Here is a 24,400-nt window from a genome sequence, read left to right as displayed (position 1 = left end):
CAGAATTTTGCTAAGCTAAGCTTTAAAATTGACAGAGAAATCAAATCATTTACAGATATACAAACATTGAGGAAATTCGCCACAACAAGACCAGCTCTACAGGAAATATTTCAACCTGTTTTACACACTGACCATCACAATGGATCAGCAGCAAAGTAAAAACTCAGAAATTAAAGGACAGAACCTAACCTCCACACTGATGCAAAAGATAAAACTAAGCAATGGACTCTCACAAAATAAGATGAATAGAACACTACCACACTTATCAATTATCTCAATAAATGTTAATGGCTTGAATTCCCCACTGAAGAGACATAGATTGGATGACTGGATTAAAAAACACAAGCCATCCATTTGCTCTCTGCAAGAAACACACCTGGCTTCAAAAGACGATATAAAGCTCCAAGTCAAGGGTTTGAAGACAATTTTTCAGGCAAATGGAATTCCGAAGAAAAGAGGAGTTGTGATCTTATTTTCACAATAATTTAAAGTTGCTTTAAATCCACATGTATAGATTTAAAGCAACTAAAGTCAAAAAAGACAAAGATGGTCACTTTATATTGGTCAAGGGAAAAATACAACAAGAAGATGTTTCAATTCTTTTTTCTTTTTCTTTTTTTTGCAGATTTGGCCAGGGCTGTGTTTGAACCCACCACCTCTGGTATATGGGGCCGGTGCCCTAAACATTGAGCCACAGGCACCACCCTCAATTCTAAATATTTTATGCACCCAATTTAAATGCTCCCAGATTCTTGAAACAGACCTTACTCAGTCTGAGCAATATAATATCCGATAATACCATAGTAACAGGGGACTTTAACACTCCTCTTACAGAGCTGGACAGATCCTCTAAACAGAAATTAAACAAAGATGTAAGAGATATAAGAGATTTAAATGAGACTCTAGAACAACTGTGCTTGATAGACGCATATAGAACACTCCATCCCAAAGATAAAGAATACACATTCTTCTCATCACCCCATGGAAAATTCTCCAAAATTCATCATATCCTGGGCCACAAAACAAACAAATATCAACAGAATCAAAAGAATTGAAACCTTACCTTGTATCTTCTCAGACCATAAGGCACTAAGTGTGAAGCTCAACTCTAACAAAAACGTTCGACCCCACACAAAGACATGGAAATTAAACAATCTTCTTTTGAACAACAGATGGGTGCAGGAAGAAATGAAACAAGAAATTATTAACTTCCTTGAGCATAACAACAACGAAGACACAAGCTACGAAAACATGCAGGATACTGCAAAAGCAGTTTGAGAGGAAAGTTTATCGCTTTAGAGGCCTACATTCGAAAAACAGAAAGAAAGCCCATCAACAAACTCACAAGCCATCTTATGGAGTTGGAAAAAGAAGAACAATCTAAGCCTAATGTCAGTAGAAGAAAAGAAATCTCCAAAATCAAATCAGAGATCAATGAAATTGAAAACAAAAGAATCATTCAGAAAATTAATGAAACAAGAAGTTGGTTTTTTGAAAAAATTAATAAAATAGATAAACCATTGGCCAGACTAACGAGAAATAGAAAAGTAAAATCTCTATTAACCTCAATCAGAAATGATAAAGGAGAAATAACAACTGATCCCACAGAGATACAAGAGATCATCTATGAATACTAACAGAAACCCTATGCCCAGAAATTTGACAGTGTGAAAGAAATGGATCAATATTTTGAATCACACCCTCTCCCTAGACTTAGCCAGGAAGAAATAGAGCTCCTGAACAGACCAATTTCAAGCACTGAGATCAAAGAAACAATAAAAAAATCTTCCAACCAAAAATTGCCCTGGTCCAGATGGCTTCACACCAGAATTCTATCAAACCTTCAAGGAAGAGCTCATTCCTGTGCTGCAGAAATTATTCCAAAACATTGAGGAAGAAAGAATCTTCACCAACACATTCTATGAAGTAAACATCACCCTGAGACCAAAACCAGGAAAAAACCCAAACACAAAGGAGAATTTCAGACCAATCTCACTCATGAATATAGATGCAAAAATTCTCAACAAAATCCTAGCCAATAGATTACAGCTTATCAAAAAACTCATACATCATGATCCAGTAGGTTTCATCCCAGGGAAGCAAGGCTGGTTTAAAATACGCAAGTCCATAAACGTTATCCATCATATTAACAGAGGCAAAAATAAAGATCATATGATCCTCTCAATAGATGCAGAAAAAGCATTTGATAAAATCCAGCATCCTTTTCTAATTAGAACACTGAAGAGTATAGGCATAGGTGGTACATTTCTAAAACTGATTGAAGCTATCTATGACAAACCCACAGCTAATATTTTACTGAATGAAGTAAAACTGAAAGCTTTTCCTCTTAAAACTGGAACCAGACAAGGTTGTCCTCTGTCACCTTTACTATTCGACATGGTGCTGGAAGTTCTAGCCAATACAATTAGGCAAGACAAGGAAATAAAGGGGATCCAAATGGGAGCAGAGGAGGTCAAACTCTTTCTCTTTGCTGATGACACGATCTTATACTTAGAGAACCCCAAAGACTCAACAACAAGACTCCTAGAAGTCATAAAAAAATACAGTAAAGTTTCAGGATATAAAATCAATGTCCACAAGTCAGTAGCCTTTGTATACACCAATAACAGTCAAGATGAGAAGCTAATTAAGGACACAACTCCCTTCACCACAGTTTCAAAGAAAATGAAATACCTAGGAATATACCTACCGAAGGAGGTGAATGACCTCTATAAAGAAAATTATGAAATCCTCAGAAAGGAAATAGCAGAGGATATTAACAAATGGAAGAACATACCATGCTCATGGATGGGCAGAATCAACATTGTTAAAATGCCTATACTTCCCAAAGCAATCTATCTATTCAATGCCATTCCTATCAAAATACCAACATCGTACTTTCAAGATTTGGAAAAAATGATTCTGCATTTTGTATGGAACCAGAAAAAAACCCGTATAGCTAAGGCAGTTCTTAGTAATAAAAATAAAGCTGTGGGCATCAGCATACCAGATTTTAGTCTGTACTACAAAGCCATAGTGGTCAAGATAGCATGGTACAGTCACAAAAATAGAGACATAGACACTTGGAAGTGAATAGAAAACCAAGAAATGAAACTAACATCTTACAACCACCTAATCTTTGATAAACCAAACAAGAACATACCTTGGCGGAAAGACTCCCTATTCAATAAATGGTGTTGGGAGAACTGGATATCCACATGTAAAAGACTGAAACTGGACCCACACCTTTCCCCACTCACAAAAATTGATTCAAGATGGATAAAGGACTTAAATTTCAGGCATGAAACAATAAAAATCCTCAAAGAAAGCATAAGAAAAGCACTGGAAGATATTGTCCTGGGGAAAGACTTCATGAAGAAGAAAGCCATGGCAATTGCAACAACAACAAAAATAAACAAATGGGACTTCATTAAACTGAAAAACTTCTGTACAGCCAAGGAGACAACAACCAAAGCAAAGAGACAACCTACACAATGGGAAAGGATATTTGCATATTTTTAATCAGACAAAAGCTTGATAACTAGGATCTATAGAGAACTCAAATTAATCCACATGAAAAAAGCCAACAATCCCATATATCAATGGGCAAGAGACATGAATAGAACCTTCTCTAAAGATGACAGACAAATGGCTAACAAACATATGAAAAAATGTTCATCATCCCTATTTATTAGAGAAATGCAAATCAAAACCACCCCGAGATACGATATAACCCCAGTGAGAATGGCCCACATCACAAAATCTCAAAACAGCAGATGCTTGCGTGGATGTGGGGAGAAGGGAACTCTTTTACACTCCTGGTGGGACTGCAAACTAGTACAACCTTTCTGGAAGGAAGTATGGAGAAACCTCAAAGCAGTCAAGCTAGACCTCCCATTTAATACTGCAACCCCATTACTGGGCATCTTCCCAGAAGGAAAAAAAAAATCCTTTTATCATAAGGACACTTGTACTAGACTGTTTATTGCAGTCAATTTACAATCGCCAAAATGTGGAAACAGCCTAAATATCCACCAACCCAGTAATGGATTAACAAGCTGTGGTATATGTATACCATGGAATACTACTCAGCTATTAAAAATAATGGAGACTTTACATCCTTCGTATTAACCTGGATGGAATTGGAAGACATTATTCTTAGTAAAGCATCACAAGAATGGAGAAGCATGAATCCTGTGTACTCAATTTTTATATGAGGACAATTAATGACAATTAAGGTCATGGAGGGGGAAGGAAAAGCAGAGAGAGGGAAGGAGGGAGAGGGGTGGGACCTTGGTGCATGCCACCCCTTCTGGGGGCAAGACACGATTGCAAGAGGGACTTTACCTAACAAATGAAATCAGTGTAACCTGGCTTATTGTACCCACAATGAATCCCCAACAATTAAAAAAAAATTGGTATAGAAGGGACATTTCTTAAACTAATAGAGGCCATCTACAGCAAACCCACAGTCAATATTGTGTTGAACGGAGTTAAATTGAAATCATTTCCACTTAGATCAGGAACTAGGTAAGGTTGCCCATTGTCTCCATTGCTCTTTAACATTGTAATGGAAGTTTCAGCCATTGCAATTAAGGAAGAAAAGGCCATCAAGGGTATCCACATAGGGTCATAAGAGAACAAACCTTCACTCTTCACAGATGATATGATTTATATCTGGAAAACACCAGGGATTCTACTACAAAACTTCAAGAAGTGATCAAGGAAAACAGCAATGTCTCAGGATACAAAATCAACACCGATCCAATCTGTAACCTTTATATATATCAACAAGCCAAGCTGAAAAAACCATCAAGGACTGTTCCTTTCACAGTAGTGCCAAAGAAGATGAAATATTTGGGAGTTTACCTAACAAAGGATGTGAAAGATCTCTATAAAGAGAACTATGAAACCTTAAGAAAAGAAATAGCTGAAGATGTGAACAAATGGAAACAGATACCATGCTCATGGCTGGAAAGAATCAACATTGTTGAAATGTCTATACTACTCAAAGCAATATATAATTTTAATGCTATTCCTATTAAAACTCCATTGTCATATTTTATTTAATTTATTTATTTTTTTCATTTCCAAAAACAAGCAATGCCCTTTATTAAGGGGTGGTTTACATTTATACATAATTTTGCTTTTTAAAAAGATGACTGTTACAATCAGGTATGTAATCACTTAGATACCTCTAAGTTCTATCTGTTAAAAATACTTTCTTTTAGAAAATCCAATTTAATCATCTCATTCTTTTTTTCAGTAATTTTGTCCAAATAGTGATAGAAGTACTCTTTGATGGAGAGAATGAAGAAAACTGTTTTTGAGTATCCTCAAATCATATATCTATAATAAAGATTTGGCTCCAAGGAGCCTAGCTCTAATTAGTGAAGTAGGCCCAGTTTAGAAAGTGGCAATGAGGTGGTAACTAACAACTGGCAACTAACTAGTAAATCGTTATCAAAAATTAACAATTTTAGGTATCTTTGTTTTGGGTTTCTGTGGTTTAGGTGCATCCAACATTTCTTCATAGTCTGCACTCATTCCCTTTGCCCAGGGACCAACAGTGGGCATTCGATCTGAATTCTGACTTTCAGGGTAATCTTTCTTTAAGTGTTTCACAGAGCCACAAAGTTTGAAACCACCACCATCAGCATAGAGTCCTTTGGGATTATCAGGACAAGATCTAGACAGGTGTCTCATTTCCCCACAAACAAAACATTTTTCAAAAGGAAATTCACCAACAGCTGGGTCTACTTTAGCCTTACACTTGGTTATTTCATGCTCTGTGGACCCACACCGGTAACATATTCCAGTGCCCATGTCTTGATTTTCAAGGGCGGCTGGGCAATCTGCAATTCCATGACCAGGTTTTCTACAATGGAAACATACCATTGCATTTTTCTTTGCTGCTTGTCTTTTTACTCGTCGTCCTTCCTGTCGATGTCTTTCTTTAAAGCAACTGCAATTTCTTCCCTTACTTCCTGAAGGTCTGATGCTATAATCTCCCCATTATGAACCATTTGTGAGTTCTGTCTTAGGTATTCCATGAATCCATTCACATCTTCATTTAAGTATTCTTTCTTCTTTTTGTTCTTTTTATGTTTTGCTTGGGGTGCATCATTTTTAAGGGACAGCCTCTTGGTTCCAACTTGTTTATGCTTTGGTAGGTTTTGGCTTGTTCCCTCACAGGACTGCCTCTTCATGTCCTCCCATGATGTTGCAGACAAGGGTCTTTTACTACGTGTAGTAGTAACGCGTGCCCACCTTGTCAAAGTGCGATCAGATGTACCTCAGCAATCGCGCACGGATCCTCCAGAGCAGCTGAGTTTGCGAGCCAGAGACTCCATTGTCATATTTTAAAGAACTTGAAAAAATAATACTTCGTTTTATATGGAATCAGAAAAAACCTCGAATAGCCAAGACATTACTCAGAAATAAAAAGAAAGCAGGAGGAATCATGCTACCAGACCTGAGACTGTACTATAAATCGATAGTGATCAAAACAGCATGGTACTACCACACAAATAGAGAGGTCGATGTCTGGAACAGAATAAAGAACCAAGAAATGAATCCAGCTACTTACTGTTATTGGAACTTTGACAAGCCAATTAAAAACATTCAGTGGGGAAAAGATTCCCTATTTAACAAATGGTGCTGGGTGAACAGGCTGGCGACCTGTAGAAGACTGAAACTGGACTCATACCTTTCACCATTAACTAAGATAGACTCTCACTGGATTAAAGATTTAAACTTAAGACATGAAACTATGAAAATACTAGAAGAGAGTGCTGGGTAAACCCTTGAAGAAATCGGTCTGGGCAAGTATTTTATGAGGAGGACCCCCCTGGGCAATTGAAGCAGCTTCAAAAATACATTACTGGGACCTGATCAAACTAAAAAGCTTTTGCACAGCCAAGAATACAGTAAGTAAATCAAGCAAACAGCCCTCAGAATGGGAGAAGATATTTGCAGGTTATGTCTCCAACAAAGGTTTAATAACCAGAATACACAGAGAATTCAAATGTATTTGCAAGAAAAGAACAAGTGATGCTATCTCAGGGTAGGCAAAGGACTTGAAGAGAAATCTATAAAGAAGACAGGCGCACAGCCTTCAGACACATGAAAAAATGCTCATCATCCTTAATCATTAGAGAAATGCAAATCAAAACTACTTTGAGATATCACCTAACTCCAGTAAGATTCGCCCACATAACAAAATCCCAAAACCAGAGAAGTTTTCATGGATGTGGAGAAAATGGAACACTTCTACACTGCTGGTAGGAATGCACACTAATACGTTCCTTTCAGAAGGATGTTTGAAGGATACTAGGATATCTATAAATAGACCTGCCATTCGATCCTATATTTCCTCTCCTAGGTATATACTCAGAAGACCAAAAATCACAATATAACAAAGACATCTGTACCAGAATGTTTATTGCAGCCCAATTCACAGTTGCTAAGTCATGAAAAAAGCCCAAGTGCCCATCGACCCACAAATGGACTAGCAAATTGTGGTACATGTATACCATGGACTATTATGCAGCCTTAAAGAAAGACGAAGACTTTACCTCTTTCATGTTTACATGGATGGAGCTGGAACATATTTTTCTTAGCAAAGTATGTCAAGAATGAAAGAAAAATAATCCAATGTGCTCAGCCCTAATATGAAGCTAATTTACAACTTTCATATGAGGGCTATAACCCAACTGTAGCACAAGGATATGGGGAAAGGGCCAAGGGAGGGGAGAGGAGGGGAAGGGGGAAGTTGGGGTGGAGAAGGATAATTGGTGGGGCCACACCTACAGTGCATCTTAGAATGGGTACAGGTGAAACTTATTAAATGCAGAATATAAATGTCTTCATACAATAACTAAGAAAATGCCATGAAAGGTATGATAAACAGTTTGATGAAAATATTTCAGATTGTATATGAAACCAGCACATTATACCCCTTTACTGCACTAATGTACACAGCCACGATTTAAGAATAATAATAATAATAATAATAATAATAAAAAAGAGAGGGTGGAGCAAGATGGCAGCCGAGTAACAGCTTCCTTGCATCTGGGCACCGTGAGTCTGGGGATATAGGACTCCAGGCATCTCTGGCTGGTGGGATCTGCCTATCATCACCCCTGAGAGGATACAGGGAGTCAGCGAGAGACTTCTGGACCCCAAGAGGAGGACTAAAACAGTGGAAAACCGGCAAGTGGTCGCGTGTGTTCAATCCGCCTAAACCCGCCCGCAACTGTAAGTTCAGTAGCAGCGAGACTGCAAACCAGAAAGGCCTTACCTGTGAACTGTTTTGGTGTCTTTGGACTTGGCACTCAGCTGAACTGCCTTGGGGAGAGCCTGAGCGGGAGTGTGGAGAACTCTGGCCTTTGTCTAGGGCCCCAGTCTGAGCCGCTGAGCCAGACGGAACTAATAGAGTTTGGCTCTGGGTCACAGGCAGACATTGTGAGTGATCTGCCCTGGCAAGCTCCGCCCTCAGGGTCGCAGAGCTGGAATTGGGTGGGAGCTGGTAACCCAGCGACCAAGTAGCCTAAGGGCGGGGTCTGAGCCGCCTTGCAGCCCTAACCCTCGGGGGCAGAGGGAGACCAGTTTTGACACACAGGGTAAGTGGATAGCCACTTCAGCAGTGATTCCAGCAACAAGCACTTCCCTGAGAAAGCTTCTGCTCAGTAAGTGAACAAGTTCAAAGTGCCTTTTAAGTGGGCTGAAGAGAGATTTAGGGTGTCTACCTGCTGGGGTTCGAGAAACTAGCAGCCTCCAGTCGTATCAGAACTGTGATTAACATCTCATACCCCAGAAGACCACGTGTTGCCCAGACAATATTCAACTCCATATACATACTGCTTTGTTTTTGGTTGCGTGTGTGTTTTTTTTTGTTTGTTTGTTTGGTTTTTTTTTGGTTTGGTTGTTTTTTTTGTTTATTTTGACGTTCTAGATTGTTGTTTTGTTTTTTAAGTTCAACCTTTTCCATACAGATCCTTTTTCTTTCTCAATTTTTCTAGTTTAATTATAATTTCCCATTGCTGCCTATTTCAGTAATCAGAACCTCATTTTTGTTAGTGTTTCTACCACTATTATTTGGTTTTTCCAGCCAATTTTATCCCGTAAAGTTTTCTGTTTGCTTGTTTTGGTTTGATTTATAGCATTTTTGTCTTTCCTCTCTACTTGGTGGAGGTGGGGTACTGCGTCTGATCAGGTTAGCAAAGAGCTGCTGACCTCAAGGGAACCACCCCACTTGGCACCCCCAGAAGGTGTTTTTTTTTTTTTTAAGGTTGTATCAAAGTACCCTACTGTACACCTATATTGCTCTGTCTCCCTCTTTCTGTGCCTCTCTTCTTTTTGTCAATATTCCTTTCACCCAACCACTCTCCTTTCTCTATTTTTCTTTTTTTTCATTTTTTTTTTCTTATCACTCAGTCCTCATTTCTTTCATCGCATTTTTGCTCTTAAACCTTCTCACCCTTCTGGTCCTGTAACCCTTAGTCCACAGGCACAAGAACTTAAAGAGCAAGAGGAATTGAAAGGAAAATTAGGGCAAGTAAACAGATAAAAGAAATCACCCATGAGGAAGAATCAGCAGAAAACTCCAGGCAACATGAAGAACCAGTCCAGAACTACCCCGCCAAGGGACCATGAGGTAGCTACTGCAGAGGATTCCACCTATACAGAAATGTTAGGAATGACAGAAAGGGAATTTAGAATACACATGTTGAAAACAATGAAGGAAATGATGGAAACAATGAAGGAAACTGTTAATAAAGTGGAAAATAACCAAAAGGAAATTCAAAAACAGAATCAAATAAGAGATGAACGATATGAAGAATATAAAAAGGATATAGCAGAGCTGAAGGAAATGAAACAGTCAATCAGGGAACTTAAAGATGCAATGGAAAGTATCAGCAACAGGTTACACCATGCAGAAGAAAGAATTTCAGAGGTAGAAGACAAAGTTTTTGAGATAACTCAGATCGTAAAAGAGGCAGAAAAGAAGAGAGAGAAAGCAGAACGTTCACTGTCAGAATTATGGGACTTTATGAAGCGTTCCAACATACGAGTTATAGGAATTCCAGAAGGGGAAGAAGAATGCCCCAGAGGAATGGAAGCCATACTAGAGAATATTATAAAAGAAAATTTCCCAAATATCACCAAAGATTCTGACACACTGCTTTCAGAGGGATATCGGACCCCAGGTCGCCTCAACTCTAACCGAGCTTCTCCAAGACACATTGTGATGAACCTCTCCAAAGCCAAGACCAAAGAAAAGATTCTGCAAGCTGCCAGGAGTAAGCGCAAGTTGACTTACAGGGGCAAATCCATCAGATTGACCGCAGACTTCTCTAATGAAACTTTCCAAGCAAGAAGACAATGGTCATCTACCTTTAATCTACTTAAACAGAACAATTTTCAGCCCAGAATTCTGTACCCTGCTAAGCTAAGCTTCAAAATTGACGGAGAAATCAAATCATTTACGGATATACAAACATTGAGGAAATTCACCACAACAAGACCAGCTCTACAGGAAATACTTCAACCTGTTCTGCACACTGACCACCACAATGGATCAGCAGCAAAGTAAGAACTCAGAAATTAAAGGACAGAACCTAACCTCCACACTGATGCAAAAGATAAAACTAAGCAATGGACTCTCACAAAATAAGACGAATAGAATACTACCACACTTGTCAATTATCTCAATAAATGTTAATGGCTTGAATTCCCCACTGAAGAGACATAGATTGGTTGACTGGATTAAAAAACACAAGCCATCCATTTGCTGTCTGCAAGAAACACACCTGGCTTCAAAAGACAAATTAAAGCTCCGAGTCAAGGGTTGGAAGACAATTTTTCAGGCAAATGGAATTCAGAAGAAAAGAGGAGTTGCAATCTTATTTTCAGACACATGTGGATTTAAAGCAACTAAAGTCAAAAAAGACAAAGATGGTCACTTTATATTGGTCAAGTGAAAAATACAACAAGAAGACATTTCAATTCTAAATATTTATGCACCCAATTTAAATGCTCCCAGATTCTTGAAGCAGACCTTACTCAGTCTGAGCAATATGATATCTGATAATACCATCATAACAGGGGACTTTAACACTCCTCTTACAGAGCTGGACAGATCCTCTAAACAGAAATTAAACAAGGATATAAGAGACTTAAATGAGACTCTAGAACAACTGTGCTTGATAGACGCATATAGAACACTCCACCCCAAAGATAAAGAATATACATTCTTCTCATCACCCCACGGAACATTCTCCAAAATTGATCATATCCTGGGACACAAAACAAATATCAACAGAATCAAAAGAATTGAAATTTTGCCTTGTATCTTCTCAGACCATAAGGCACTAAAGGTGGAACTCAACTCTAACAAAAATGCTCGACCCCACACAAAGGCATGGAAACTAAACAATCTTCTGTTGAATAACAGATGGGTGAAGGAAGAAATAAAACAGGAAATCATTAACTTCCTTGAGCATAACAACAATGAAGACACAAGCTACCAAAACCAGTGGGATACTGCAAAAGCAGTTTTGAGAGGAAAATTCATCGCTTTAGATGCCTACATTCGAAAAACTGAAAGAGAGCACATCAACAATCTCACAAGAGATCTTATGGAATTGGAAAAAGAAGAACAATCTAAGCCTAAACTCAGTAGAAGAAAAGAAATATCCAAAATCAAATCAGAGATCAATGAAATTGAAAACAAAAGAATCATTCAGAAAATTAATGAAACAAGGAGTTGGTGTTTTGAAAAAATAAATAAAATAGATAAACCATTGGCCAGACTAACGAGGAATAGAAAAGTAAAATCTCTGGTAACCTCAATCAGAAAGGATAAAGGGGAAATAACAACTGATCCCACAGAGATACAAGAGATCATCTCTGAATACTACCAGAAACTCTATGCCCAGAAATTTGACAATGTGAAGGAAATGGATCAATATTTGGAATCACACCCTCTACCTAGACTCAGCCAGGAAGAAATAGAGCTCCTGAACAGACCAATTTCAAGCACTGAGATCAAAGAAACAATAAAAAATCTTCCAACCAAAAAATGCCCTGGTCCAGATGGCTTCACTCCAGAATTCTATCAAACCTTCAAGGAAGAGCTTATTCCTGTACTGCAGAAATTATTCCAAAAAATTGAGGAAGAAGGAATCTTCCCCAACACATTCTATGAAGCAAACATCACCCTGATACCAAAACCAGGAAAAGACCCAAACAAAAAGGAGAATTTCAGACCAATCTCACTCATGAACATAGACGCAAAAATTCTCAACAAAATCCTAGCCAATAGATTACAGCTTATCATCAAAAAAGTCATTCATCATGATCAAGTAGGCTTCATCCCAGGGATGCAAGGCTGGTTTAACATACGCAAGTCTATAAACGTTATCCACCATATTAACAGAGGCAAAAATAAAGATCACATGATCCTCTCAATAGATGCAGAAAAAGCATTTGATAAAATCCAGCATCCTTTTCTAATTAGAACACTGAAGAGTATAGGCATAGGTGGCACATTTCTAAAACTGATTGAAGCTATCTATGACAAACCCACAGCCAATATTTTACTGAATGGAGTAAAACTGAAAGCTTTTCCTCTTAGAACTGGAACCAGACAAGGTTGTCCTCTGTCACCTTTACTATTCAACATAGTGCTGGAAGTTCTAGCCAATACAATTAGGCAAGACAAGGAAATCAAGGGAATCCAAATGGGAGCAGAGGAGGTCAAACTCTCCCTCTTTGCTGACGACATGATCTTATACTTAGAGAACCCCAAAGACTCAACCACAAGACTCCTAGAAGTCATCAAAAAATACAGTAATGTTTCAGGATATAAAATCAATGTCCACAAGTCAGTAGCCTTTGTGTACACCAATAACAGTCAAGATGAGAAGCTAATTAAGGACACAACTCCCTTCACCATAGTCTCAAAGAAAATCAAATACCTAGGAATATACCTAACGAAGGAGGTGAAGGACCTGTATAAAGAAAACTATGAAATCCTCAGAAAGGAAATAGCAGAGGATATTAACAAATGGAAGTACTTACCATGCTCATGGATGGGAAGAATCAACATTGTTAAAATGTCCATACTTCCCAAAGCAATCTACCTATTCAATGCCATTCCTATCAAAATACCAACATCATACTTTCAAGATTTGGAAAAAATGATTCTGCGTTTTGTATGGAACTGGAAAAAACCCCGTATAGCTAAGGCAGTTCTCTGTAATAAAAATAAAGCTGGGGGCATCAGCATACCAGATTTTAGTCTGTACTACAAAGCCATAGTGCTCAAGACAGCATGGTACTGGCACAAAAACAGAGACATAGACACTTGGAATCGAATGGAAAACCAAGAAATGAAACTAACATCTTACAACCACCTAATCTTTGATAAACCAAACAAGAACATACCTTGGGGGAAAGACTCCCTATTCAATAAATGGTGTTGGGAGAACTGGATGTCTACATGTAAAAGACTGAAACTGGACCCACACCTTTCCCCACTCACAAAAATTGATTCAAGATGGATAAAGGACTTAAACTTAAGGCATGAAACAATCAAAACCCTCCAAGAAAGCATAGGAAAAACACTGGAAGATATTGGCCTGGGGAAAGACTTCATGAAGAAGACTGCCATGGCAATTGCAACAACAACAAAAATAAACAAATGGGACTTCATTAAACTGAAAAGCTTCTGTACAGCTAAGGAGACAATAACCAAAGCAAAGAGACAACCTACACAATGGGAAAGGATATTTGCATATTTTCAATCAGACAAAAGCTTGATAACTAGGATCTATAGAGAACTCAAATTAATCCACATGAAAAAAGCCAACAATCCCTTATATCAATGGGCAAGAGACATGAATAGAACTTTCTCTAAAGACGACAGATGAATGGCTAACAAACACATGAAAAAATGTTCATCATCTCTATATATTAGAGAAATGCAAATCAAAACAACCCTGAGATATCATCTAACCCCAGTGAGAATGGCCCACATCACAAAATCTCAAAACTGCAGATGCTGGCGTGGATGTGGAGAGAAGGGAACACTTTTACACTGCTGGTGGGACTGCCAACTAGTACAACCTTTCTGGAAGGAAGTATGGAGAAACCTCAAAGCACTCAAGCTAGACCTCCCATTTGATCCTGCAATCCCATTACTGGGCATTTACCCAGAAGGAAAGAAATCCTTTTATCATAAGGACACTTGTACTAGACTGTTTATTGCAGCTCAATTTACAATTTCCAAAATGTGGAAACAGCCTAAATGCCCACCAACCGAGGAATGGATTAACAAGCTGTGGTATATGTATACCATGGAATACTATTCAGCCATTAAAAAAAATGGAGACTTTACATCCTTCGTATTAACCTGGATGGACGTGGAAGATATTATTCTTAGTAAAGCATCACAAGAATGGAGAAGCATGAATCCTATGTACTCAATTTTTATATGAGGACAATTAATGACAATTATGGTTATGGGGGGGGAAACAGAAAGAGGGAAGGAGGGAGGTGGGTCGGGCCTTGGTGTGTGTCACACTTTATGGGGGCAAGACATGATTGCAAGAGGGACTTTACCTAACAATTGCAATCAGTGTAACCTGGCTTATTGTACCCTCAATGAATCCCCAACAATAAAAAAAAAAAAAAAGAAAAAAAAAAAAAGAAGAAACATAAAAAAAAAAATAATAATAATAAAAAAGAGATGAACCTAGCTACTTATCATCATTTGATCTTTGACAAGCCTATCAAAAATATTCAGTGGGAGAGAAACTCCCTTTTTAACAAATGATGCTGGGTGAACTGGCTAGCGACCTGTAGAAGACGAAGACTGAAACTGGACCCCCACCCTTCACCATTAACAAAAAGTGATTCTCACTGGATAAAAGATTTAAACTTAAGACTTGAAACTATAAAAATACTAGAGGAGAGTGCAGGGAAAACACTTGAAGAAATTGGCCTGGGAGAATATTTTATGAGGAGGACTGCTTGGGCAAGTGAAGAAACACCAAAAATACATTACTGGGCTCTGATCAAACTAAAAAGCTTTTGCACAGCCAAGAACATAGTAAGTAAAGCAAACATACAACCTTCAGAATGGGAGAAGATATTTGAAGGTTATGCTTCTGACAAAGGTCTGATAACTAGAATCTACATAGAATTCAAACTAATCAATAAGGAAAGAATAAATAACCCCGTTTCTATGTGCGCAAGAGTTCTGAACAGAAACTTCTCTGATGAAGACAGGCACATGGCCTACAAACACATGAAAAAATGCTCATCATCCTTAATCATTAGAGAAATGCAAATCAAAACCACTTTGAGATATCATCTAACTCCAGTAAGATTAGCCCACATCACAAAATCCCAAAACTACAGATGTTGGAGTGGATGCAGAGAGAAGGGGATGCTTCTACACTGCTGGTGGGAATGCAAGGTAATATGACCTTTTTGGAAAGAAGTTTGGAGAACTCTCAAGGAACTAAAAGTAGACCTACTGTTTGATCCTTCAATTCCTCTACAAGGTATATATCCAGATGATCAAAAATCATTTTACAACAAAGACATTTGCACCAGCATGTTTATTGCAGCCCAATTCATAATAGCCAAAACATGGGAACAGCTCAAGTGCCCATCAACCCATGAATGAATTAACAAATTGTGGTGCTCCAGTGAGTAATGGAGCACAACAACCATTAGTTGCCATCCAAAGTAATGCTCCCACAACCCAGAGGACTGCTGCTCAACTGGAGGAAGATGATAATAGAGGCTGCAGCGAAGTCTGGAGTGTAGGTTATGAGGAAGCTCCCATCCAGAAGGAGAGTTAAAAGTCAGAAATTTAGCAAGTAACCTGGCGGATTAGTGCTGCGCCAAGAGAGAAGGTTGAAAATGCACATCAACCCTGCTGAGGCAAGCTGCGACCCCAAGGTTACAAACAAACAGTACAAAATCCATCACCAAGCAAATGGGAGTCCCCTCCCCCATGAGAACAGCTCAGAGGACTCCATAAACAAATGAGCAGAGTTCAAAAGTCCTCCCATCATATCCCATGGGAGAGACCCTATAAAACTGGACTGACTTCCCCTACTAGAGTGCCATGGCACCCTCCTGCCAGGCATAAAACTGTAAATATTCTCTACCTGCAATTCTGAGCTCCCAGCACTCCCCTCCACTCTCACTCTGAGGTCTGAAAGCCTGTCCCCCAAGAGTCCAGATTACTGGGTATTTTCTCAAGAGGTGTGGACAGGGCATGGACTGCTGCTGTTCAGTGCTGATTCTGTGGCACAGGAGTGAGGAGAAAATGGTTGACTGAGAGGGAACCACACAGGAGCAGTGGTGCCCTGAAGCACAGAACAGCAGCCATTTTTGGCAACAATAGGGCTTACCCCTGAATATTCCAGAGTCACATCCCCTGTTTAGGCAAACAGAGGAGGCTGGGCATCTTCTCAGGTGGCAGCCACTGGCAAAACAAATCTAGGACCAAAATGCAGGCCCCATGAGTAAAGGGTTTGCCTGAGGTGGTACTGGCTTGGGTGGAGTGTGGGAATTATAAAATGCGTGCACAGAGCTGGGAGATTCCCAGGGTGGGGCTGACCCAGAGAACAACTTTACTGAGCCTGAGACGCACCCGGCTCTCAGGGGATCATTAGCCCAGACAAAGGAGGGCAGGAGGCTGCAAATACAAATTATAGCCGAGACTGGGCATGAGCACACACAGGGCCTGAGGTGCAGGTTCTGTGAACTGTAACAGCCTGTCTTCTGCAGGGGAAGACAGCTGGGACAGAAACAAGTTCTGCAAAGTTGTTCTGTTCTGTCAGTAACATCAATCAGGGGCAGGGCTGGAACTGAGTGAACAGCCCCAGCCTCCATTTAAGCACCCGAGGTGTCAGGCCTCACCTGCCCCTGCCAGATAATGGCAGTGAGCAGCAGCCTGACAGAGGAGACATAGATCTCCCTGTGATTTAGGGAGGTGCAAACCTCTGGAGTATCTGCTCATTGGAGGCAACTGGGTCACAGCCCTGCAGAGTTGTCAGTGACTAGGTGTGACAGAGGTGCAAGGTGGGGAAGGAGGCATCAACCTTCCCAGACAATCTATTTGCTGGGTGGGGCCTCCTGACCTCACTGAGCACTGGAGCAAGTCATATTTGAGTTGTCAGCAGACCCCTGCGATCCAGTTGCCATAGACCTTTTAAAATCTCCCACCTGAGACAGGTGCTGACTAAGACAATTGATTTTGACCTCTTGAAGTGGGCCAATTGCCCAAGGACTACCCAAGTGGTACCCTAGCTGTGTTTGTAATAAGGTTGATTTTCCTTTTCCAATTGTTGCCTGTGGGGGGCGGGGTGACTTAATTGCTGGTATTTCCCCACAGCTGAGACTTCAACCCAGAGTAACTGATTCACTAGGGTTGGACGGAAACCAGCTAAAAACAAGACAGAGCCACTTAGCCCCACCACACCAAGAAGGTCCCCAGTTTCTCAGGCTGTAGCACAGTAAGGGTCCTTGGCAAAGCTCTAGGTGAAAAGGTACAGGCACCACTCCCAGGTTTTGGGCAAAGGGCTGATTAATCACTACTGGGGCACCGAATCCAACTTTTCTTTATCCACTTATCTAACTAAATGGTGTAAAATAATCATGGGGTGGAATTAGTGGGAAAACTCTAGTAACATGAATAACCAGAGTAGATCAAACTCCCTCCACACACACACACAAGGAAAGATATGGCAGATGTAATTGAAAATCCCATTCATAAACAGATGGCCGAGATGTCAGAAATCGAATTCAGAATTTGGATCGCAAACAAGATTAATACAACGGAGGAAAAGTTAGAATTAGAAATTCGAGGAGCAATCGAAAAGTTGTCTCAAGAATTCAATGAATTTGAAGACAAAACCACTAAAGATTTGGACACGAAGCCCTCAAAAATCTGAAAAATACAGTAGAATCCCTCAGTAACAGAGTGGAACAAGCAGAAGAAAAGATTTCTGACATTGAAGCCAAAGGTCCTGAATGCTCTCAAACTCTCAAAGATGAAGAGAAATGGAGAGCAAAAACAGATCATTCTCTCAGAGAACTCTGGGATAATTTGAAGAAGTCTAATATGCACCTCATTAGAATATGTGAAAGTGATGAAGTGGCTTCACAAGGCACAGAGGCTCTACACAATGAAATTATGAAAGAAAATTTTCCAGACATGCCAAGAGATTCTGAAATTCAGATAGCAGACAGATTCAGAACCCCAGCATGACTCAATCCAAATAAGATATCCCCCAGGCACATCATAATTAACTTCACTGAAGTTAATATAAAGAAGAAAATTTTGCAAGCAGCCAGATGTAAGAAAACCATAACCTACAAAGGGAACAATATTAGAATGACTACAGATCTCTCTGCTGAAATCTTTCAAGCCAGAAGAGGATGGTAATGGACTTTTAATCTCCTAAAACAAAATAATTTTCAACCCAGGATCCAGTATCCAGCTAAAATGAGTTTCATGTATGATGGAGAAATTAAATACTTTAATGACATTCACATGTGGAAGAAATTTGCCATAACTAAACCAGCTCTCCAGGATATTCTCAGACCTATCCTCCAAAATGACCAGCCCAATCCTCTACCACAAAAGTAAACTCACTCAGAAGCTTTTGATCAAACTCCAACTTCCACAGTTATAAAATGATTAAAAATGTCCACTAAACTTTGGAAAAATTCGAATTCCAAAATTTGACCAGACTTATCAATATTATCCATTAATGTGAATGGCTTAACCTGTCCTCTAAAGAGGCACAGTTTGCCTACTGGATACAAAAACTCAGGCCAGATATTTGCTGCATACAAGAATCTCATCTTACCTTAAAAGATAAATATAGACTCAGGTTGAAAGGATGGTTGTCCATATTACAGGCAAACGGAAATCAGAAAAAAGCAGGTGTTACAATTCTATTTGCAGATACAATAAGCTTTAAAACAACCAAAGTAAGGAAGGATAAGAATTGTCATTTCATATATGCTAAGGGTAATACTCAATATGATGAGATTTCAATTATTAATATTTAGGCACCCAACCAGAATGCGCCTCAATTTATAAGAGAAACTCTAACAGATGTGAGCAACTTGATTTCCTCCAGCTCCATAATAGTCAGAGATTTTAACACTCCTTTGGTACTGTTGGATAGATCCTCTAATAAAAAGCTGAGCAAAGAATTTTAGATTTAAACCTAACCATCCAACGGAACATTTCATCTCAACAAAACTGAATACACATACTTCGCATCATCCTACGAAACATACTCTAAAATCAATCACATCTTAGGTCACAAGTCTAACCTCAGTAAATTTAAAGGAATAGAAATTATTCCATGCATCTTCTTGGACCACCACTAAATAAAAGTTAAACCCAGTAACAACAGGAATCTGCATACTCATACAAAAACATGGAAGTTAAAAAACCTTATGCTGAATGATAGCTGGGGCATAGATGAGATTAAGAAGGAAATTGCCAAATTTTTGGAACAAAACAACAATGAAGACACAAATTATCAGAACCTCTGGGATATCGCAAAGGCAGTCCTAAGAGGAAAATTTATAGCACTGTAAGCCTTCCTCAAAAGAACAGAAAGAGATGAAGTTAACAACTTAATGGGACATCTCAAGCAACTGGAAAAGGAAGAACATTCCAACCCCAAACCCAGTAGAAGAAAAGAAATAACCAAAATAAGAGCTGAATAACTGCTATGTTGTTCTGTTCTGTTCTGTCAGTAACATTAATCAGGGGTGAGACTGGACCTGAGTGAAAACCCCCCAACCTTCATCAAGTGCCCAAGGTTGTCAGGCCTCACCTCCTCCTGCTAGAGAGAGGCAGAGTGCAGCAACCTGGCAGACTTCCACATGATTCAGGCAGGTGCAAACTCCTGGAGTACCGGTTCACTATAGGCAAATGGGTCATCCAACTGCAGGGCTATAAGTGACTGGGTGTGACAATGGTGCAAGGTGGGGAAGGAGGCATCAATCTTCCAAGACTGATCTATTAGCTGGGTGGTTCCTGCTGACTCCATGCAGCACTGGAGCAAGCCACACCAGAGTAGTAACCAGACCCCTGAGATCCAGTTCCCAGACACATCTTAAACTCTCTCACCTGAGACAGGTGCAGACTGAAACAATTGATTTGGACTTTTGAACTGAAAAAATCGCCTGAGGACAAATCAGGTGGTGCCCTGGGTGCACGGTAGTAGGAAGGTTTGATTTTCCTTTTCCAATTGTTTGCCTGTGGGGAGCAGGGTGACTTATTTGCTGATATTTCTCCACAGGTGACACTTCAATCCAGAGTATCTGTTTCACTAGGGTGGAACAGAAACCAGCTGAAAACAAGACAAAACCACTTAGCCCCACCACACCAGACAATGGCACGGTTTCACAGGCCACAACACTGTGCAGACCGTTGAGATAGCCCCAGGCAAAAAAATCAAAGGGAGTAAAACAACCATGGGGTGGAATCAGTGGAAAAGCTCTGGTGACATGAATAACCAGAATAGATCAAACCCCCCAAGGAAAGATATGGCAGATATAATTGAAGATTCCATTCATAAAAAACTGGCTGAGATGTCAGAAATCGAATTCAGAATTTGGATTGAAGACAAGGTTAATAAGTGGAATTAGGAATTCGAGGAGAAATTCAAAAGAAGTCTCAAGAATTTAACGAATTTAAAGACAAAACCACCAAAGACTTAGAAACCTAAAGCAAGAATTTGCAGCCCTCAAAGATATGAAAAATACAGTAGAATCCCTAAGCAGAATGGAGCAAGCAGAAGAAAGGATTTCTGACATCGAAGATAAAGCCTTTGAATGCTCCCAAACTCTCAAAGAGGAAGAGAAATGTAGAGCAAAAACAGGTCACTCTCTCAGAGAGCTCTGGGATAATTCGAAGAAGGCAAATAGCCGAATCATAGGAGTTCCAGAAACAGATGAAGTGGCCTCGCTGGGCACAGAGGCCCTTCTGCATGAAATTATGAAAGAATTTTCCACACATGCCTAGAGATTCTGAAATTCAGATAGCAGACAGCTTCAGAACCCCAGCTCGACTCAACCCCAATAAGACATCCCCCAGGCATATCATAATTAACTTCACTAAAGTTAATATGAAGGAGAAAATCCTCAAAGCTGCCGGGAGAAAGAAAACCATTACCTTCAAAGGGAAGAATATTAGAATGACTGCAGATCTCTCTGCTGAAACTTTTCAAGCCAGAAGAGGGTGGTCACCGACTTTTAATCTCCTAAAGCAAAATAACTTTCAACCCCGGATCTTGTATCCAGCTAAACTGAGTTTCATTTATGATGGAGAAATTAAATACTTTAATGACATTCATATGTTGAAAAAATTTGCCATAAACAAACCAGCTCTTCAGGATATTCTCAGACCTATCCTCCATAATGACCAACCCAATCCTATACCACAAAAGTAAACTCACTCAGAAACTTAGGATCAAATTCCAATTTTCACACTGGTGCAAAGATGAAAAATGTCCACAGGACTTTTGAAAAATTTGATACCCAAAATTTTACCAGACTTATCAATATTCTCCATTAATGTGAACGGCTTAAACTGTCCTCTAAAGAGACATAGGTTAGCTGACTGGATACAAAAACTCAGGCCAGAGATTTGTTGCATACAAGAGTCACACCTTAACTTAATAGACAAATACAGACTCAGGGTGAAAGGATGGTCATCCATATTTCAGGCAAATGGTAATCAGAAAAAAAGCAGAGGTTGCAATTTTATTTGCAGATACAATAGGCTTTAAACCAACAAAAGTAAGGGAGGACAAGAATGGTCACTTCATATTTGTTAAGGGTAATATTCAATATGATGAGATTTCAATTATTAATATCTATGGACCCAACCAGAATGCACCTCAATTTATAAGAGAAACTCTAACAGACATGAGCAACTTGATTTCCTCCAGCTCCATAATAGTCAGAGATTTCAAGACTCCTTTGGCAGTGTTGGATCGATCCTCCAACAAGAAGCAGAGCAAAGACATCTTCGATTTAAACCTAACCATCCAACATTTGGATTTAGCAGACATCTACAGAACATTTCATCCAAACAAAACTGAATACACATACTTCTCATCAGCCCACGGAATGTACTCCAAAATCAATCACATCTTAGCTCACAAGTCTAACCTCAGTAAATTTAAAGGAATAGAAATTATTCCATGCATCTTCTCGGACCACCATGGAATAAAACTTGAGCTGAGTAACAACAGGAATGTGCATATTCATACAAAAACATGGAAGTTAAATAACCTTATGCTGAATGATAGCTGGGTCAGAGATGAGATTAAGAAAGAAATCGACAAATTTTTGGAAAAAAATGAAAATGAAGGCACAAACTATCAGAACCTCTGGGACACTGCAAATGCAGTTCTAAGAGGGAAATTTATAGCACTGCAAGCCTTCCTCAAGAGAACGGAAACAGAGGAATTTAACAACTTAATGGGACATCTCAAGCAACTGGAAAAGGAAGAACATTCCAACCCCAAACCGAGTAGAAGAAAATAAATAACCAAAATTAGAGCAGAATTAAAGGAAATTGAAAACAAAGGAATTATACAACAGACCAATAAATCCAAAAGATGGTTTTTTGAAAAGGTCCATAAAATAGATAAACCTTTGGCCAACCTAATCAGGAAAAAAAGAGTAAACTCTCTAATGTCATAAATCAAAAATGACAAAGACGAAATAACAAGAGACTCCTCAGAAATCAAAAAAATCCTTAATGAATATTACAAGAAACTTTATTCTCAGAAATATGAAAATCTGAAGGAAATTGGCCGATACTTGGAATTACGTCACCTTCAAAAACTTAGCCACAATGTAGTGGAAATGTTGAAATGGCTCATATCAAGTTCGGGAATAGCATCAACTATACAAAACCTTCCTAAAAAGAAAAGCCCAGAACCAGATGGTTTCACGTCAGAATTCTACCAAACCTTTAAAGAGGAATTAGTACGTATATTACTCAAACTGTTCCAAAAGGTAGAAAAAGAAAGAAGACTACCCAACACGTTCTAGGAAGCAAACATCACCATCATCCCCAAACCAGGAAGAGACCCAAAAAGAAAAGAAAATTATAGACTGACATCACTAATGAATATAGATACAAAAATATTCAACAAGATCCTACCAAACGGAATCCATCAACACATCAAACAAATTATACATCATGACCAAGTCGGTTTTATCCCAGGGTCTCAAGGCTGGTTCAATACACGTAAAGCTATAAATGTAATCCAGCACATAAACAAATTAAAAAACAAAGACCATATGATTCTCTCAATCAATGCAGAAAAAGCTTTTGATAATATCCAACACCACTTCATGATCAGAACACTTAAGAAAATCAGTATAGAAGGGACATTTCTTAAACTGATAGAGACCATCTACAGCAAACCCACAGCCAATATCATATTGAATGGAGTTAAATTGGAATCATTTCAACTCAGATCAGGAACCAGACAAGGCTGCCCATTGTCTCCATTGCTTTTTAACATTGTAATGGAAGTTTTAGCCACTGCAATTAGGGAAGAAAAGGTGATCAAGGTTATCCATATAGGGTCAGAAAAGATCAAACTTTCGCTCTTCACAAATGATATGATCGTATATCTGGAAAACACTAGTGACTCTACTACAAAACTCTCAGAAGTGATCAAGGAATACAGCAGCATCTCAGGTTACAACATCCACATTCATAAATCGGTAGCCTTTATATATACCAACAATAGTCAAGTTGAAAAAACAGTTAAGGACTCTATCCCATTCACAGTAGTGCCAAAAAAGATGAAATATTTGGGAATTTATCTAACAAAGGACATGAGATCTCTATAAAGAGAACTATGAAACTCTAAGAAAAGAAATAGCTGGAAAATGTTAACAGATGGAAAAACATACCATGCTCATGGCTGGGAAGAATCAACATTGTTAAAATGTCCATACTACCCAAAGCAATATATAATTTCAATGCAATCCCTGTTAAAGCTCCACTGTCATACTTTAAAGATCTTCAAAAAACAATCCTTCGTTTATATGGAATCAGAAAAAACCTCGAATAGCCAAGACATTACTAAGAAATAAAAACAAAGCAGGAGGAATTATGCTACCAGACCTCAGACTATACTACAAATCGATAGTGATCAAAACAGCATGGTACTGGCACAAAAACAGAGAAGTAGGTGTCTGGAACAGAATAGAGAACCAAGAGATGAACCCAGCTACTTACCGTTATTTAATCTTTGACAAGCCAATTAAAAGCATTCAGTGGGGGAAAAGATTCCCTATTTAACAAATGGTG

General features: G+C 39.0%; 1 pseudogene; it reads right to left on the bottom strand.

The window, feature by feature from the left end:
* Positions 1–5,087: 5,087 nt before the first annotated feature.
* The window catches only part of LOC128589685 (zinc finger CCHC domain-containing protein 9-like), a 56,338-nt pseudogene continuing 37,025 nt past the window's right edge, over positions 5,088–24,400 (bottom strand).

This window comes from Nycticebus coucang, chromosome 7 (assembly GCF_027406575.1).
Source record: "Nycticebus coucang isolate mNycCou1 chromosome 7, mNycCou1.pri, whole genome shotgun sequence".
NCBI lineage: Eukaryota > Metazoa > Chordata > Mammalia > Primates > Lorisidae > Nycticebus > Nycticebus coucang.
Note: the sequence above shows the minus strand (reverse complement) of the source record. Positions and strands in the feature narration are given on the sequence as shown.